Below are 20,236 nucleotides of genomic sequence, written 5' to 3'. Positions count from 1 at the left end.
ATGAATTAGAAAAGATGAACAGACTAATCACAAGTACTGAAATTGAAAGTGTGATTTAAAAACTTCCAATAAACCAAAGTCCAAGACCAGATGGCTTCACAGGCAAATTATATCAAACATTTAGGGGACAGCTAACACTTATCTTTCTGAAAATATTCCAATAAATTGAAGATGAAGGAACACTCCCAAACTTAATCTATGAGGCCACCATCATGATGATACTAAAATAAGACAAAGAGACACAGAGAAGAAAATTACAGGCCAATATCACTGATGAATATAGATGCAAAGTTCCTCAACAAAATACTAGCAAACTGAATCCAACAATACATTAAAAGGATTGTACGCCATGATCTAGTGGGATTTATCTCAGGGATGCAAGAATTTTTCAATATTTGCAAATCAATCAGTGTGATATCAAATTGAAGAATAAAAACCATACGATGCCCTCAACATTTGCAAAAAAGCCTTTGACAAAATCTAACACCAATTTCTGATAACAACCTTCGAGAAAGTGGTCACAGAGGGAACCTACCTCAACGTAATAGAGGCCATATATGACAAACCCAGAGCTAACATCATTCTCAATGGTGAAAAGCTGAAAGAATTCCCATCAAGATCAGGAACAAAACAAGGATACCCGCTATCGCCATTACTATTCAACATAAGTTTTGGCAGTCCTAGCCATGGCAATCAGAGAAGAAAAAGAAATAAAAGAATCCATATAGGAAAGGAAGAAGTAAAATTATCACTGTTTGTAGATGACATGAAAATCCTAAAGATGCTATCAGAAAACTGTTAGAGCTCATCAATGAATTTGGTAAAGGCAAAGGATGCAAAATTTATACACAGAAATTGACTGCATTTCTGTATGCTAACAATGGACTATTAGAAAGAGAATTTAGGGAAACAATCCCATTTACCATTGTATCAAAAAAATACCTATAAATAAGCCAACCTAAAGAGACAAAAGACCTGTACTCTGAAAACCTTAAGATGCTGATGAAAGAAATCAAAGATGACACAAATAGATGGCAAGACATACCATGCTCTTGGATTGGAGTAATCAATATTGTTAAAATGATTATGCTACCCAAGACAATCTACAGATTCAATGCAATCCCTATCAAATTGCCAAGGACATTTTCCACAGAACACGAACAAAATTTTTAAAAGTTTGTTTAGAAGCACAAAAGACTCAGAATAGCTAAAACCATTCTGAGAACGAAAAATGGAGTTGAAGAATCAGGCTTCCTGACTTCAGACTGTACTACAAAGTTATAGTCATCAAAATAGTATGGTACTGGCACAAAGACAGAAATACAGATCAGTGGAACAGGATAGAAAGCCCAGAATTAAATGCATGAACCTATAGGCAACTATCTATGGCAGAGGAGGCAAGAATATACAATGGAAAAAAGACAGCTCCTTCAATAAGTGGTGCTGGGAAAACTGGACAGCTACATGTAAAAGAATGAAATTAGAATACTTCCTAACACCATACAAAAAAATAAATTCAAAGTGGACTAAAGACCTAAATATAAGACTGTATACAATAAAACTCTTAGAGAAAAACTTAGTCTGAACACACTCTGACATAAGCCACAGCAATATCTTCTCAGATCTACCTCCTAGAGTAATGACAACAAAAACAAAAATAAGCAAATGGGACCTAATTAAACTTAAAAGTTTTGACACACATGGTTCTTCCTTGTGACCAGCTTTTGCCCTTCTTTTAAAAGCCTTAGGAAGGTGAGATGCAGGCCTTCCTGGCTACAGAGGGAGATAGGAATAAGATGGCGGAGTAGAAGGACTGGAGCTCAACTTCTCTCCTAAAAACAACAAAATTTACAACCAAATGTTGAGCAATCTTCTAGCAAATGGACTGGAAACATTCAAAAAGATGTCCTACTCTGAAAGACAAAGAGGAGGCCACATCAAGAGGTAGGAGGGGCGATTATGTGATAGAAGCAACCCCATACATCCCGGGTGAGAAGCCCCAAAGACTGGAAAGCAACTGGTTCACAGAGAATCACATACAGGAGTGAGAGTTCTAAGCCCCACATCAAACCCTCACGTGTGGGGATATGGCACTGGGAGAAAGAGCTCCTGGAGCATCTGGCATTGAAGGCCAGTGGGGCTTGTGTGCAGGAGCTTCACAGGACTGGGGGAATCGGAGACCCCATTCTTAAAAGGCACACACAGATTTTCACGGGCACTGGGTCCCAGGGCAAAGCAACGTCTCCATAGGAATCTGGGTCAAACCTGACTGCAGTTCTTGGAGGACCTCCTGGGAAAACAGGGGTGAATGTGGCTTGTTGTGGGGGAAGGACATTGGAAGCAAAGCTCTTGGGAATATTCATCAGCATACCTTTCTATGGAGGTGGCTATTTTGGGAAAATCTGGCCCCACCTATCAGCACTGAGAAGCCCCAGGCCAAACAGCAATCCAGGTGGGATCACAATCCCGCCCATCAGTAAACAGGCTGCCTAAAGACCCCCCAGGTATACAATAGCCTCTAATCTCACCTAGAGACAAAGCCCCACCAACCAGAGGGATCAGAATAAGCTCCACCTACCAGTGGGCAGGCATCAGTCCCTTCCTTCAGGAAGCCTAAATCAATCCCCTGTACTGACTTCAGCCACAAGGGAGGCAGACACCAGAAGTAAGAGAGGCTACAACTCTATTATCTGTAAAAAGGTCACCACACCAAAAACCTATAAAAATGAAAAGACAGAGAACTATAACTCAGATAAGGGAGAAAGAAAAAAAAAAAACCCAGCAAAACAGCTAAGTGATCAGGAGATTCTCAGCTTCCAAGAAAAAGACTTTAGACTGTTGATGCTGAAGATGATGCAAGACATTGGAAATAAACTGGAGGCAAAGATGGATAATTTACAGGACACACTGAGCAAATAAATACAAATTTAAAACTTAAGCAAGAAGAGATGCAAAATATAATAACTGAAATAAAAAAATTCACTAGAAGCATCCAACAGCAGAATACAGGAGGCAGAAGAACAAATAAGTGAGGTGGAGGACAGATTAATGGAAAAAAATCTGAGGCAGAACAGAAAAGAGAAAAAAGATTGAAAACAAATAAAGAGAGTCTCAGGGAACTCTGGGACAACGTGAAACGCACCAAACGTGGGTGCCAGAAGGAGAAGAGAGAGAGAAAGGGTCAGAAAAATATTCCAAGAGATAATAGCCAAACACTTCCCTAACATGGGAAAGGAACCACTCACTCAAATCCAGGAAGCACAACGAGTACCATATAAAATAAACCCAAGGAGGAACACCCCAAGACACATATTAATCAAATGGACCAAAATTAAGGACAAAGAGAAAATGTTGAAAGCAGCTAGGGAAAAGAAACAATAACATACAAGGGAACTCTGATATGGTTATGGGTAGATTTTTCAGCAGAAACTCTGCAGGCCAGAAGGGAGTGGCATGATATACTTAACATGATGAAAGGAAAAAACCTCCAACCAAGATTACTTTACCCAGCAAGGCTCTCATTCAGATTTGAAGCAGAAATCAAAAGCTTCACAGTTAAGCAAACGTTAAGAGAATTAACTTAAGAGCAATACTAAACCAGCTTTACAACAAATACTAAAGGAACTTCTCTAGGCAGAAAAGAAAAGGCCTCAACCAGAATCAAAATACCACAAATGACTAGGCTCACCAGTAAAGGTATATATACAGTAAAGATTTGAAATCATTCACGTACAATTATGCCACCAAAATCAGAAATCGTGAGAAGAGGAGAGTACAAATGCAGGACACTGGAGATGCACTTGCAGGTAAGAGACCAACAACTTAAAACAATCTTGTGTATATATAGACTCTTATATCAAAACTTCAGAAAAACTGCAAACCAAAAATCTATGAGAGATACACAAAGAAATAAGAAAAATCAATGCAGATACAACACTAAAGATAGTTATCAAACCACAAGAGGAAAGAACAATAGAAGTAGGGAAGAAAAAAGAGCAACAAAAACAAATCCAAAGCAATGAATAAAATGGCAATAAGAACATACACATCAATAATTACCTTAAATGTCAATGGACTAAACACCCTAACCAAAAGATATAGACTGGCTGAATGGATACAAAACCAAGACCCACATATATGCTTTCTTCAAGAGACGCTTTTCACTTCTGGGGACACATACAAATTGAACATGAGAGGATGGAAGAAAATATTCCATGCAAACGGGAATCAAAAGGAAGCTGGAGTAGAAATACTCATATCAGACAAAATAGACTTTAAAATGGAGAATATTTTACGAGACAAGGAAGGACACTACATAATGATCAAAGGATCAATCCATTAGGAATATATAACAATTTTAAATATCTACGCAGCCAACATAGGTTCACCACAATACATAAGCCTAACAACTACTAACAACCGTAAAAGGACCAATTGACAATAACACAATAATAGTGGGGAACTTTAACACCCCACTTACAGCAATGGACAGATCATCCAGACATAGTAGATATTTATAGGACATTCCATCTAAAAGCAACACAATACACATTCTTCTCAAGTGCACATGGAACATTCTGTAAGATTGATCACATCCTGGGCTACAAATCCAACCTCGGTAACTTTAAGAAAATTGAAATCCTATCAAGCATCTTTTCCTATCACAAAACTATACAACTGGAAATCAACAACAAGAAAATGCAAAAACACAAACCTGTGGAGACTAAACAACATGCTACTAAACAACCAATGGATCACTGAAGAAATCAAAGAGGAAATTAAAGAGTACCTAGAAGCAAACGACAAAGATACAATGCTCCAAAACTTATGGGATGCAGCAAAAGCCGTTCTAAGAGGAAAATTTAAAGCAATACAAGCCCACCTCAGGAGATAAGAAAAAGCTCTAATAAACTAATTTTACATCTACAGTAGCTCAAGAGAAAAGAACAGACAAGGCCTAAAGTTAGTAGAAGGAAAGAAATCATAAAGATCAGAGCTGAAATCAATGAAATAGAAACAAAGAAAACCATAGAAAAGATCAATGAAACGAAAAGCTGGTTCTTTGAAAAGATCAACAAAATTGATAAACCCCTAGCCAGGCTTATTAGGCAAAAAAGAGAGAGGACTCATATCAATAAAATTAGAAATGAAAAAGGAGAACTAACAATGGATATCACAGAAATACAAAGGGTAACTTAGAACACATGAGTATATTCACAAAACACATGAGCTATCAATACCGAATCATGAAGAATCAGAAAATATGAAATACCAATAAACAAGTTAGGAAATTGAATCAGTAATTTAAAACTTCCCAACAACAAAAAAAGCTCAGGACCAGACGGCTTTGCTGGTGGATTTTACCAAACAATTAAAGAAGAATTATTAATGTCAATTCTTCTCAAACTCTGAGAAAAAATCAAAGAGGAGGGAACACTTCCAAACTCATTCTACATGACCAGCATTATCCAAAAATGCTGGCATTATCCAAAGCCAGATAAGCACACTACAAGAAAGTAAAACTATATAGACCAATATCCGTGATTACTACATATGTAAAAATTCTCAACAAAATATTTGAAAACTACAAAAATATTTGCAAACTGAATTCATAAACATATTAAAAGTATTATACACCACAACCAGGTGGGATTTATTCCTAGGATGCACATATGCAAGTCAACAAATACAACACATAGAATTAATAGTATGAAAGATAAAAATCACATGATCATTGCAATAGGTACATAGAAAGCATTTGACAAAATACAACAGATTTTCATGATAAAAAGCCTCAACAGATTGGGAATAGGAGTAGCATACCTCAGTATAATAAAGGCTGCATTCCACAAAATGACTGTTAGCATTATACTCAACAGAAAAAACTGAAAGCTTTTCTTCTAAGATCAGGAACACACTCTTCAAGGGTCAAGGATGCCTACTCTTACCAGTCTTATTAAATATAGTACTGGAAGTCCTAGCTAAAGCAACTAGGCAAGACAAAGAAATAAAAGGTACCCAAACAGAAAGGGAGAAGTAAAATTGTTGCCATTTGCAGATGATATAATTTTGTATACAGCAAATCCCAAAGACTGAACCAAAAGTTTGTTGGAACTAATCAATGATTTCAGTAAAGTTACAGGATATAAAATCAATATACAGAAATCAGTTGCATTTCTATAAACTGATAATGAAATATCTGAAAAAGAAATAAAACTGTCCCATTCACAATAGTATCAAAAACAATGAAATACTGGAGTTCCCACTGGCATAGATGCAAGGCTAGATTGCAGGCTGAACTGAGTCTTGGCAGAACACCTTATGATTCCTCTGTGAGCAAAGAGAGATAAGCAGCTTGGTTGTAACAGAGCAGGATCTATGGGGTCTTCCCAGGACAGACTCCCACTCCCATGTCCTCTACCTGACTTTTGTCTGTAGAAAAACTTTAGCCAAAGGATAAATTTAACCAGAGAAGTGAGAAAACACAGAAGCAAAGGAAAACAAATACAACCAGGTAATAATAGTTTAGTCATTAAACAAAGTCAAGGACCTTTATTTTCTCTTCAAAGGCTATAGATAATCTTCTGAGCCATATCTTTTGAGCTGTTTTACAGATACTGAAACCCTTACCAGGTAGAAGTTAACTATATGATGACTAGACTGTAGCCATGACATAAGCTGCTTCATCTTACACAGTTCTGAGAACTTGTCTCAAGAAAACGGGAACAAACCCACCCTGGAATCGAAGATTAACTGTACTTAAAACAATCAAGATGATGCTGATCAGACCACCACATGACTAATTTCAAGATGACTGTCAGAGCTGACTGTGCATGTTGTATGTATCCCCCTTCTTCTGCCTCTCCGTGAAACCACCCTTTAAAAGGTCTTGCTCCCTGATGGGCAGTGTGGGTTGGCTTTTGGACATGAGTCCACCTTCTTCCCAGGTTACCAGCCTCCTGAGTAAAGCAACATTTTTTTTTCCTGCCAATACTCATCTCTCCAGTATTGGCCTATGAGCAGTGAACAGCCAAACCTGAGTTCAGTAACATGGCGAGGAACTGCTTCTCACTTGCCTCCCTATCTGGCTGGAGGCTGATATAAGGTTATAACTCATCTGTTTCTGGTTTCAGTTGAGTGCAGAGCAATACTCACCCCACCCTGCATCTGAGAGTACAGCTGTAGACTACAGAACTGCTCACTGCCTTACGGTTTAGCTGTGGGCTCCTTAGCAGTAGAGACACTCATCACCTGTGATGTTTGTCATTGAGCACTTCTGATTCAGTGTCAAACTGTGGGACTAGGGACAAAGGGAACTGACACCAAGGTCATCTTGCTTTTGCGCTAAGTTAACTGTTTGAATACTCTGGGCTCATTGTCTACTGGTCGTCTATGGAAGGATGACAAGTCAACCTAACAACTACAGTAGTGCACCATGTGGCTGCAGTGCCACTTAGAGACTGACCACTTGCCAGACTCTGGTGTTGAGTTGCATGAACAGAATATTGGCTTATTTTCTTTGACATCACACACAGCAAGGAGCAGTTTTTGGAACATACCATGATGTAAGGCAGCCTTATTTACAAACCAGCTTTAGAGTGGATGCCATGTCTGACACCAGCTACACTGCTATTTAATCAGTATATTTATCTAAACAAAATATATTTATGAACTCAAATTTATTTTTTTGTCTTTTTGTCCTTTTTAGGGCCGCACCAACAGCATATGGAGGTTCCCAGGCTAGGGGTCTAATTGGGGCTGTAGGCGCCGTCCTACACCATAGCCACAGCAACGCGGGATCCAAGCCACGTCTGTGACCTACATCACAGCTCGTGGCAATGCCAGATCCTTAACCCACTGAGCGAGGCCAGGGATTGAACCCGCAACCTCATGGTTCCTAGTTGGATTTGTTTCCGCTGCTCTAAGACGGGAACTCCCTCAAATTAATTTTAAAAGTTAGCCTTATACCCTACTTGATATTCAACAACAGTATCACTTGTAATTGTAAAGGCATATGAAATTAAAAATATTTGAAAGTTTAAATAAGATAGAATACACTACATCCATTTGCAATGCAATGACTACTTCATACATGTTATTTATTCTTCATAGCAATGATTTAGTGTAAATATTGTCATTTTCATTTTAGAAATGGGGAAACAGATCCAAAGTATGTAAACGTTTTTGTCACCATCAAACCGTGTGTGTCAGGGCCAGCATTGAAACCCATAGTTGTTTCATGCTATAGCTAATAAGGAGACAGAACAGATGAGACATAAGTCATTTTGCCTCAGCAAGTTTCTCTGGTTCATTTTTCTTTTCTTAGGAGCTGCATTTTTCAGGCAGCTTCACAACCTAGGTGCTTGTCATATATTTTGTGGTAAAATGGGATGCTCTACCTTTAAGTCTCACACTAGATTTGAATCTTAGTCCTTTTGGACCTGGAAAGATTTTTAAACCTCTTAAGGTGGGGGGACAACTACTGCTTATAATAATCCCCTGTCATTTCCTGAGCAGAGCGAATTCTGGGTAGGGCCCTTTGTTGTAGAAGTAGTTTTTGGTGTGTGAGGGTGTAAATGATGCCTCAGAGATGTAATTCTTGTACTGTATACAGTAATAAAGGTATAAGGCTAGAACAAAGCCTCTGGAGGTACTTTAAGATGTGATTGTTAGGCTGATGGAGTTTTATGTGGAGGGAGAAAGATTTGTGGCTTCTCCCTCACTGCCTTTAACTTTTGAAGAAAAGCAAACTTTTTGCAGATGTTATGGCATTTTGCCATGGGGCTTATGACATCAGTTCTTTTTTTTCCCCCTACAAACGGTTGTAGATATATTTAGTGTTCTAGTTATATTTTTAATAGCATGGCAAAATATGTTTATATTAAAACTTTAAAAATTTTTTTCTGTCAGTGATTTCATCTGGAACACCACGTGAGGTCTGTGTGCCACATTTTGGGAAACATTTCTTTCAAGAGAAGAACAAAGGCTTTATGGCAAGCACTGAAAAAATATGTTAAGCTTTTATGAAAATATCATATTACCACTATAGTCATCATGTACACTAGTTCTTCTGTATTCAACATTTTCAGAAATATTTACTTTGCAAAGGAGCAAGTGCTTATAACTTATGACTTCAATACCCCAATTTGCTTCTTACTGGAATCAGAAATAAATTTTGTGTATACTCTCTGGCCTTGTGAGGATTAAATGAGGTCATATATGTATGGAATCTAGCACAGGGAAGTAGGTGAAAGCACAAACCCTATAAATGTGAGTTATTATTCCTGTTGTTATAAAAGAACTCAGTAAATAGCGTTATTATCAAAACTATACACAGGTTTGAGTTTGGTGAGCCATTCGTGACCATACAGCACAGATCAAAATCATCTAGGCAAGTTAATAGAGTTTAGCAAGTTAAAAGGCTTTTACCTTTCTGTGTACAGAAGATTATTATCAGCACAGATACAGGAGCAGGTAGTTTTGAGAGTGACATCATTATTACTGGTATCTTGCAAGGAAGATGGGTACCTCACAAAGTTTGAAGGGGTGGGAACCTGGAGCTGCTCCTTCTATCTTGCCTTTTAAGTAAAGTCCAATCTTAAAAGAGGGAAGCAATCCAGAAACAAATGATCACAGGAAAGCCTGGCCCTATATTACTCACAGCCTTGCAGACGTCAGTTGTAGAGAACAAAAAGAGGTTTTATATCCCAATTCATTGTATGAAGCTAGCATAACCTTGATACCAAAGTTGAAGAAAGAGTACATAAACTAGAAGTATAGGTTAGTGCCACTCATGAGGACACACACAAAAATCCTAAACAAATTATTAGGACATAGATTATTCAGAAGGATATTGTAACCAATTCCCCGCCCCCACACCAGTAATGTGCAAAGTTGGTTTAAACAGAGGAATTTACCTACATAATTCACATTAACAGATTAGTGGAGGAAAAAAAATCCTATGATCATCTCAATAAAGTATTTGATGAATGACAACATATATTCAAGATAAACATTCTTAGCAAACTAGGATTAAAATGGAATTTCCTTTACTTCACAGTAAACATGGTTAAATGTCAAAACCTTTCTAATTCCATTATAAAAAGTATAATATTTAAAACAGCAGAAACAAACTGATAGCATTCAAAGAAGATATGATTGAGTATGTTGAAGTCAGAAAGGAGCTAGACAAACTTTTGGAAGTGATAAGCATATTTAGCAAGATTGCTGGAGAGAATACCAATGTACAAATATATCTGTATATACCAGCTCAATCAAAACATAAAATTTCAAAAATGATATAATTTTCTTTTTTTTAACTGATATAATTTTCAATAGCATAAAATGCTAAGGAATAAGTTTAACAAAAGATTTGCAAAATTCTTTGGAGAAAGTTGTGAAACTTTATTGAGAGAATTTTAATAGTCAAATATCCAGCTTAAGAACAGTTTGCATGCCTTCAGCTTGTTTTTTGTTTAAACCTGTGGCTCCCCTTCACCTGTAAGATAAACATAACATTACTTAGCAGAATTTTATTTAGATTGCATTAAAACTATACAAAGGACACTACAGGTTTGGTTTTATAAGACAGACTTCCAAGTATATATTTTACTAATATTTTTTAAACACGTTACTCTTTCTATTGGTACAAGGAAACAAAAAATAATGTTCAGGTTCAGAATACATTTAATAAAATGAACTTACTGGAATGCACTTTTAAATGGAAAAAAAATCACACATACTTTTACTAAAAGTCCAAACAATACACACAGAAAAACCTAATGAAAGAAGTTTACAAAAAACTATCATTTAGGAGTTCCCACCATGGTGTAGTGGGTTAAGAATCTGACTGCTGTGGCTTGGGTTGCTGCAGAGGTGTGGGTTCGATCCCTGACCCAGTGCAATGGGTTAAAGGATCCCATGTTGCTGCAGCTGCATTGTAGGTCGCAGCTGTGGCTCAGATTCAATCTCTGGCCTGGGAATTTCCATATGCCACAAGTGCAACCATAAAATTAAAAAAAAAAAACAAAAAAACCCCCAAAAGACCTACCCCCCCAAAAGCCTATCATTTTAATGCTTCAATTTGAAATAATATTCTGAATATAAGATAGCAAAAACAGTAAAGCCATATTTGTTACTGCTTAAGTGAAGTAAATAGAAAGCCAGTACTACATTTCTTTTTTTCCTCTATTGTGTAGAAGCAAAAATGTTTCTTTGGGCTGGTTTAACACTTATGGGATTGTTTAAGTAGGGTAACCATTTGTCCCCATTTTCACCTGTAGTCCTGGTGCAATTATGAGTAATGCCTTTTAACACTTGAAAGTCTTCCAATTTGTATAGTATGCAATCACACTAGTTTTAAGTCATTAGCATCGGTTTTGACATCAAAATGTGAAGCACATACATACCATTTCTTACTGCCTGACAAAAAGAAGGGAGAAACAAATGGAGAGAGGGAAAAAGAAAGGGAGAGGGCAAGAAAAGGCCCTAGACAAGCCAAACATTTGTTTCTAAAAGTTAAGCGCTTTTCAAAAAAATATTTACTGAGGAATAATTGACAAATACAACTCTGTATATTTAAAGTGTACAACATGATGATATACATATATCTATGTGGACATACACATACACACACATTATGGAATGACTACCAAGATAAAAATAAGTAATTAAAACATCCATCGTCTCAAAGAGTTAACTTTTTTTGTGGTAAGAATGCTTAAGATATAACTCTCATCAACTTTCAAGTATACAATACTGTCTTATTAGCTAAATGTTTTTGAGGGACAACCCCTATAAATTTTAGAAATTTTCCCATGGTATTTGTGATGTTTAGATATTCAGGTTCTACTGGGATATCTTAAATAATATATGTTTTCCTAGTATATCAACTGTTTCATCAATATTTTAAAAATATTAGCGTTCAAGAATATATTCACTTTCAATTATATAAAATACTGTTAGCATCTTGTTCATATTCCTTATTGTGTACACTTCTGCATTTTCAATTTTCTTCAAGGTTATGTAAACTAGCAGATCTGCTTTATAAATCTTTTTTATGGACGTCCTGTGGCAGATGGGGTTCCCAGGCTAGGGATCAGATCTGAGCTGCAGCTGCGGCAATGCCGCATCCTTAACCCATTGTACCTGGCTAGGGATTGAACCTGTGTCCCAGTGCTCCCAAGAAGCTGCCGATTCCGTTGCAGTACTGTGGGAACTTCTATAGATATTTTTTCAAAAAGTAGTCTTTCTGATTTATTAGTTGCATTACTTTTCCTTTTACCAAGGATCCATACCTTTTATTAAGTACCTCTTTCTGTTTTCCTTAGGTTTATTCTGTTGTTCTTTTTTTATCTTACCTTTTATATTAGATGCTCCCATAATTATCTATATAATAACATATCCATTTAAAGGCTAGGATCTTTCTTTGAGGACATTTTAGTCATGCTCAGTAGGCTCCTGGAAGTAGTCTGAAAACTAATCTAAATATTCTAATGAATGGTTTAGCAATGTAAAATAAAAAAAGTTTAGTGAAAGATTAATGAAAGTTAATTTCTGACCTAAACATCAAGTCCTTGGGTTAGGGATCCTGCGTTGCTGTGGCTGTGGTGTAGGCCAGCAGTTGCAGCTCCGCTTCGACCCCTAGCCTGGGAACTTCCATATGCCAAGGGTGCAGCTCTAAAAAGACAAAAACAAATAAAAAAATAAAACATTAAGTCTTTCCTTTAAATTCAGAAGCTCTTAAACTTCTACAAGGATTAGCAATTTTGAAAACACATATGTAAAATATATTTAGGTTGATTATGCAGGAATTCCTAAGGTTGTAGTTCTTGAACTTCAAATCCTATCAACTGATGTCCCAAGGCAGAAACTGCTGATATGCCACTTTTGATATGGTTAGAAGTGATTATATCATAGTGTCTGCATTTTTCTTAGGAATGGTGGTGGTTCATTAAGACTGACAATGTGAAGAGGGAGCATGCTTTGCATATGAAGCTTACTTACACCTGCTTTGAGCATCACTGACAAAATGCAGCCTCTCAACTTGATCAGCCACAGAAGCGAGATACTAGACTATCTCTTGCCATTTTATTATTCTGTCATTTAAGGCTTCATTGATGAAAGGATTTAAAGAGCTAGAGAACGCAGAATATGATGGAATCTAAGAACCGGAATCCATGTCTCCATTCATAAAAATAAACATCAAGCAGAGTGTTGACTCATTACCCTTAGTAGCAATGAAATCTCAATTCAGATGTTAAAATTTGACTCAAGATGATATTTTATGGTACACAAATCATGCAAAACAGAATATCTCTGTATTCTATCCAACATAATCAGAGAATGCAAAAAGCAGCATTGAAAATGATTTTGTATTTGATTGGAAGTCACTATATAAGAGTAAACCTGGGTTTAGAAGTTAAGGAATTTCCCAGAATCACACCACACAAATTATGTTTGAGCTGGTACTAGAACCTACTTCAGTGCCTCAGCATATTTCATAGAAACTGATATTAAGTAGCAGTAATGTTATCTCCATATTATTAAAGATATAATATTCTGTAAAACAGAAACCACATAAATTGCACTCTTAGTGGATAAATAACATACCTCCTTCCAGCACTCTAATGGGCTCAGAACATAATGGAATCTCCTCCCTGACAGCAGGATTATCTCTGCCCCTACCCTCAGTCTTTGTTGGAGCTGGTTTCTGGAGATCAGTTTCCAGGTCAGACCCTTAAAAAAGGTATCAATTAAAGTAGTAAATATTAAATATAAATAAGTAAATGATAATGTTCTTTTAGATATATGAAATAAAAGCCTGTAGGCTAGTGTAAAAATAATTGTGATGGAAAGATGGACTCTTTGTTTTCCTGTATTATGAGACCTTATTTTAAATAACCACCTAAACCACACTGCAGCTACATTTCCTATTTATTACCATAGTGTCTTAAAAGTAGAGAGTATCAGCTATCTAAGAAATCTAACGTTTATACCGTGGATAGGATTTTAATTGCAACTAAAATGTAATTTTCTGGAGGATTAGCTGAGTGCATTTGTGGGTCTGTGAAAAATCTTATCATAGTGACACTCATCCCTTATTGAAGTAATCTGAAACTTATTTTGTTAAAATTAACTACTACCTATGCTTAGGTGCAAAGGCCCTATATGTAACTATCCATAAATGAGTTCCATTTAGAATAAAGTATCAAAAATAACAGCAAATTATTAGTGACAAAGAGCAACAGTTCTGTCTTACAGTGAGAATAAAGGAAGAAGAGTGGAAAGAAATTCATGAACTTTGTTGTCAGTCATATCATAGAAACCTCTTACTAGTGAGTGGCTAAAGTAATCCATGGTCTGAATTATGTAAATAACTGACCATAAGTGTTTGATGAAAATACTATATTTGGAAGAAATAATTTGTTTCATGATAATTTTAAGATATCTTTGATTTTCCTAATCATAAAACTATTTAAACACCTTTTAAAGACACTTAAAAACCATACTGATATAGTTACCTATATGCCAATATCCTGAATTATCCAGCTTTTACCAAATTGACCATACCAAAATATCAGTCAAAGGACACAGTAGCTATCACTCATTGAACTCTTTTCTGGAGTCTCTGTCCTGCTCCTTTGAACTCTATTTATTCCTGGGCCAATACCAGAAGAGTATACCATAGAGACACAATTGAGTATTGAGCATTTTACACAAAACAATTCAGTTTTTTTGTACGACATAGATGGCAGGAAAAACACAAGCCTTGGAACTATGTCCTAATGAGTCAAGTACTCTTTGGCAAGCCACAATCCCAGAGCCTCAGTTTTCTCATTTATAAATAGGGCTAACACCTCTATGCAAATAAGCTTTATCCCAGGTATTATAAGATATGTTGACTAGGCACCCTGCACATGATATTCAAAGTTGCTTATGCTTCTGACTGAAAAGACCACACAATATTCAAAGAAGAAAAATATTAAACTACTGAAATAATGTTCACTTTGTAGTTAAAATTATCCTCTGATTTATCAAAGACTGTATTTTCAAGCACAGAAATAGGGAAGGATTGCATGAAGCTGCAAACTCTAATCTCTTCACATTTTCAACTAATTTTTAGAAATTTCTACTATTTTCTTTCCTCCTGTTATGTAATAATGCATGATGTACACATACACCCCTGCCCCACCCAGGCATTCTTCTTCCTCTTCCTTTCACCTTGAACCACAGGTGCTCCTCCATCCTCTTTCTCTTGATCAGGTGTAATGTCCTGACTCTTAGATGGTGGTTCCTCCTGTTGAGGTTGCTCATCACTGGGCTGCTGGGCCTAAGGGTTGTGTGTGTGCACAAATAAAGATTTCTATTTATCCATGCCAATAATATATATATATATATATATATATATATATATATATATATACACACACACACACACACACATCTAGTTATAAATAAGTATAAAGACATTTAAAAACATTCTATATACGTATTTTTAATGAAGTTACTCTTCCCACAGGGTGTTTACTCCAAGAAAAGTTACCCACAAGGACTTTAGAAGCTATTTTAAACTTCACTGGGATGGATGTATACAGTCTGTTGCTAATAAGCACGAGAAAAAAGTCAGAGTGCATATTTCCACAGGCAACACCATAATGTAATCCTCTTTATTTTGTTTTGGCTTTGCTTATGGCATGTGGAAGTTCCTGGGCTAGGGATTGAACCTGAACCAAGCAGCGACCAGAGCCACAGCAGTGAAAACTTTGGATCTTTAACCCATTGAGCCACCAGGGAACTCCCAGAATGTAATTCTCCTGGATCAATGTTTCTTTCAGGAAGAATCTTCCTGGATTAATATTCCATTCCCCTTATCAGCATGGAAAACTTTTATTGCTGTATCTCTAGTAGCTGTACAAAATTTTCAAAAATATTACTTTCTGGTAAAAAAAAAAACCTCAAATATCAAAACACTCACAACAGGCTCAACTGGCTGGGAAGATTCTTTTTTTTTTAAATTAAGTCACTATCTCGGAGTTCCCGTCCTGGCGCAGTGGTTAACGAATCCGACTAGGAACCATGAGGTTGCGGGTTCGATCCCTGGCCTTGCTCAGTGGGTTAACGATCTGGTGTTGCCGTGACCTGTGGTGTCGGTTGTAGATGTGGCTCGGATCCCGTGTTGCTTGGCTCTGGCGTAGGCTGGTGGCTACAGCTCCGATCAGACCCCTAGCCTGGGAACCTTCAAATGCCATGAGAGCAGCCCTAGAAAAGGCAAAAAGCCAAAAAAAAAAAAAAAAAAAAGTTACTATCTCCAGAAAAAAATACATTTCAAAATTTTTAAAAAAGCTTAATATATATTAATAGCTGTATTGAGATATAATCCACATACTATAACATTTACCATTTCAAAATATACAATTCAGTGATTATTAATGTATTCACAGAGTGCACAACAACCATCACTGTCTAATTTCAGAACATTTTTTGTCACCCAAAAGAAACCCCATGCCCATTAGTAATCACTCCTCATTCTCCTCACCCCAGCCCCTTGGAAGCCGCTAGTCCACTTTTTTCGTCTCTATGGATTTGTTTTGGACATTTAATATAGATAGAATTGTTTAACATGCAGTCGTTTGTGATCAGCTTCTTTCACTTAGCATAATATTGTCAAGGTTTATCCATATTGAGATCTCGTGTACCAGTACTTCATTTTCCTAGTGGCTAATGATGTTGAACATCTTTACATATACTAACTGGCCATTTGTAGATCTTCTTTGGAGAAAGGTGAATTTAAATCCTTTGCTTGTTTTGTAAAAATTGGGTTATTTGTCTCTTTATTTTTTATTTACAGCTGCACCTGCAGCATATGGAAATTCCCAGGCTAGGGGTTGAATTGAAGCTGCAACTGCTGGCCTACACCACAGCAACACCAGATCCAAGCCACATCTGCAACCCATGCCACTGAGTGAGGCCAAGGATCGAACCCGCATCCTCATGGACACTATGTGGCTTAACCCACTGAGCCACAATGGGAACTCCTGTCTCTTTATTTCTGAGTTGTAAAAGTTCTTTGTAGATTCTGATGTAAGTAAATTATCAAAGGATTTGCAAATATTTTCTCTCATTCTGTGAGTTTTTTCACTTTCTTGATGGTGTCTTTTGACATACAGAAGTTTTTAATTTTGATAAAGTCCAATTTGTATTTTTTTCCCTTGTTTGTGTTTTGGAATTGTATCTAGGAAACCATCAGCTAATCCAGGGTCATGAAGATTTACTACTATGTTTTCTTGTGAGCATTTTATAATTTTACCCTTACATATAGGTCTTTGATAAAGTTTGAGTTAATTTTTGTATATGGTGTGGTGGTTAGAGGTCCAATGTCATGTAAAAGCATGTAGATATCCAGTTGACTCAGTGCCATTTGTTGAAAAGATATCTTTTCAACAATGAGTTGTCTTGGCACCCCACTGAAAATAAATTAATTATAAGAGTTTTTTGGACTCTCAATTCTATTCTGTTGATCCATATGTCTACCTCTAATGCTAGTCTTGATTAAGGTAGCTTTGTACTAAGCTTAGAGAAACTGTGGTAAAATACACATAACCTAAAATTTACCATCTTAATAATTTTTAAGTGTAGAGTTCAATAGTGTTAAGGGTATTCACATTGCTATATGGCTGGTAAGATTCTTGATCATCTTGTCTTCCTTCAGGTATGGATCTCGATCTCACATGCCCACTCATATTTCACACTGAAAACAGAATACTGTGATTCAGAAAATGTACTTAAGAGGACAGTTATACCATTTCTATTATTAAATGTTCTTTTAATTCTTTTTTTACTTTGAAAATAGCTTCAAAATAAGTTCCAGAGTAGGTATAATTGTATGTGCTTTCTGTACACACCAGACACAAGGACTTGAAAAACCACTGACCTTTGCCAGGTTGGCGGTGAAATCACCTTAAAGGCACCTGACAAAAGATGCGGTTTGGTTTAACAACTGGATTCCCATAGAAGACATTTAAGATTTTTGCCCCACCCATGGCATATCGAGGTTCCCGAGCTAGGAATTGGATCCATGCTTCAGCCTCAACCTGAGCCGCTGCAGAGATAATGTCGGATTCTTAACTGCCATGCCACAGCAGGAACACCTGAAGACATTTAGTGAAATGCTGCTGGAAATTTACAACTTGAGTGACTATTGTTTTTGTCACACTCCCACTTACAAGACCCATTTATTCCCCTTAAAGTTATGTCGGAACACACAGAAAGCCTCAATACTTTACATATTGCCTATGGCTGTTTTCTAGTGTCTATGGCTGAGGCGAGTCTGCATACAGACTAAAGGGCCCGCTTCTTCCTTGGCACCCAGCGCGGGACACTACAGATCTCAGGACGCAGCCACAACCTCACAGCGCTCCCAGTTTCTAGGCCTTTCCTTGACCACCCGCCCCACCACCTGCTGTGGGAAACTGTGGACTCTGGATTCTGTGCCGTCAGCAGTTCCAGGGCCTCCAGGACCCAGACAACCTCAAGGAAGACCCCCAAGACTCTCCTCACCTTCACCTGACCCCCCCCCCGCCCTTCGGCACCCACCATCCTCCCTTTCCTGCCACCCCGAAGAGAGCCATGGAGGCTGCAAAACCTGCGAGGAAAAGGACGACGACCTCAGGGACTTTCCTCAGAGGCCCCAGAGCGCACCACCTGGACCCACTAGCTCGCCATCCGCTCACACACCCTAAACTCTCGGCAGTTCGAGTCTGGGGACCTACCTGCTGAGTTTCACTAGTCAGAAAGAACAGAAGAGATGAACACGTCCAACACTGGCCCAGCTCTGCCAACGGAAAGTGCACAGCAAGGCGCATGCGCAACAATGGGCACACGCCCCGCGCATGTGCTCTGGCTGAAGGTGTGCTGTACATACTGAACTTTTTATGCCACTGAGGCTGAAAGCCTGAACTGCAAGGTGTCCTGAGGACGAGAAAGGGGGCTGGAAGAGTGGGTTTTTGAAAAAAAATTTTAAAAGTGTTTTTTCTTTTTTGTTTCTTTCCCTCCAACCCAGTCTTTCTTATGCATCCACAGACTGGTGACAGCCCCAGGTTACCCTTAGTGGAGAATGTCTCAGAAAGATGGCCATGATAGAAATAGATATTATAGGATTTTAATACCTATTTTAATACATGCTTTGATTAACTGTTTCTTTCTCTGCCTCTGGGTTTTCTGTCATACTGGCAATGACTTTGCTCACATCTGTAGGATGAATACATTCACCTGTTTCTTTTTTTGCTTGGAGAAATGCACATTCAAATCACTGTACTGGTAACTGATTTCTCTGAATATACTTATTGTCATTCAGTCAGTGTATGGTCCAGTAATATCTATAGATATTGGCCTTAGGATCTCAGCTCAGTCCTCTGTGACATGATGTACAGCGGTGTGACTATGATCTTCATATACTGTACTTCCCAAATATCAGCCAAACAACTTGATAAGCAAAGCTGATTTTATTGCATAACACTGCCAGGAAAGCACTCTCTGGACAGAGCTTTCTTAGAGTCTCAGAGGTGGCAGAGCAGGAGGGCTATTTATTTAGATGTTGAAGTCTGGTGTAGAGCAGGTCTTTCATTGAGGTGGCAGGGTGTGATTAGGATTGAGTAAGAATTGTGATATAATGGTTTAGGTTTAGTGGACACCAAAAGGCAAGAATTTTAAGACAGTTCAGAGGGTCTTGGAGTTGAAAAATGTCATTTGGAACTTTTTATTGAAGAGTTGGTGGGTCTTTCAAGTAGTTTTTGGAATGAACAATAAAGTTATTTTGAACTTTTATCTTCTTAAATGAGCAATTTCTGTGTTAGTAGTTATATTGTTGAAGCCAGTAGAATATAAACTCTTGTGAATGTAGTCAGGAAGCTGTGAGCAGGTTTCTAATTACTTTTATATAACATACCAGTTTTTGTGTGGGAAATAGTATACAGAAAGGAAGGAAGCCCTAATCAGAAAGTAGCTTTTGTAAATGTATAAGGACATATTGTTGAGCTGACATCCACTTGGGTATCTTTTAAGGAAATACCTTGAGCTGGACAAGGGAGGACTTTCAATGTGGCGGCAGGGTTGAATAGGAATTGTAGTTCTGTAACAGAGAAGAAACCTGAAATATAATGATAGCCTGTTCTTAAGGTTCTGCCTTCCAGGCTTGACTCTTAAAGGTATAACACTTTCCCATTCATATAGAGATACA

At 37.5% G+C, this 20,236-nt stretch overlaps 2 long non-coding RNA genes across 2 annotated transcripts in view; one reads left to right on the top strand and one right to left on the bottom strand.

The window, feature by feature from the left end:
* LOC102166571 overlaps window positions 1-20,236 on the top strand; it is a 70,577-nt gene that overhangs the window by 15,995 nt on the left and 34,346 nt on the right. The window lies entirely within an intron of this gene.
* On the bottom strand, window positions 10,384-20,060 carry LOC100523296. The gene is made up of 5 exons (XR_002340837.1): window positions 18,771-20,060; window positions 17,664-17,749; window positions 15,223-15,331; window positions 13,612-13,737; window positions 10,384-10,498 (listed from the first exon to the last, which is right to left on the bottom strand). It is a non-coding gene; the product is annotated as an uncharacterized LOC100523296 (long non-coding RNA).

The sequence above is a fragment of the Sus scrofa genome, chromosome X, assembly GCF_000003025.6.
Source record: "Sus scrofa isolate TJ Tabasco breed Duroc chromosome X, Sscrofa11.1, whole genome shotgun sequence".
NCBI classification, from domain to species: domain Eukaryota; kingdom Metazoa; phylum Chordata; class Mammalia; order Artiodactyla; family Suidae; genus Sus; species Sus scrofa.
This window is presented reverse-complemented; position numbering and strand designations above follow the sequence as displayed.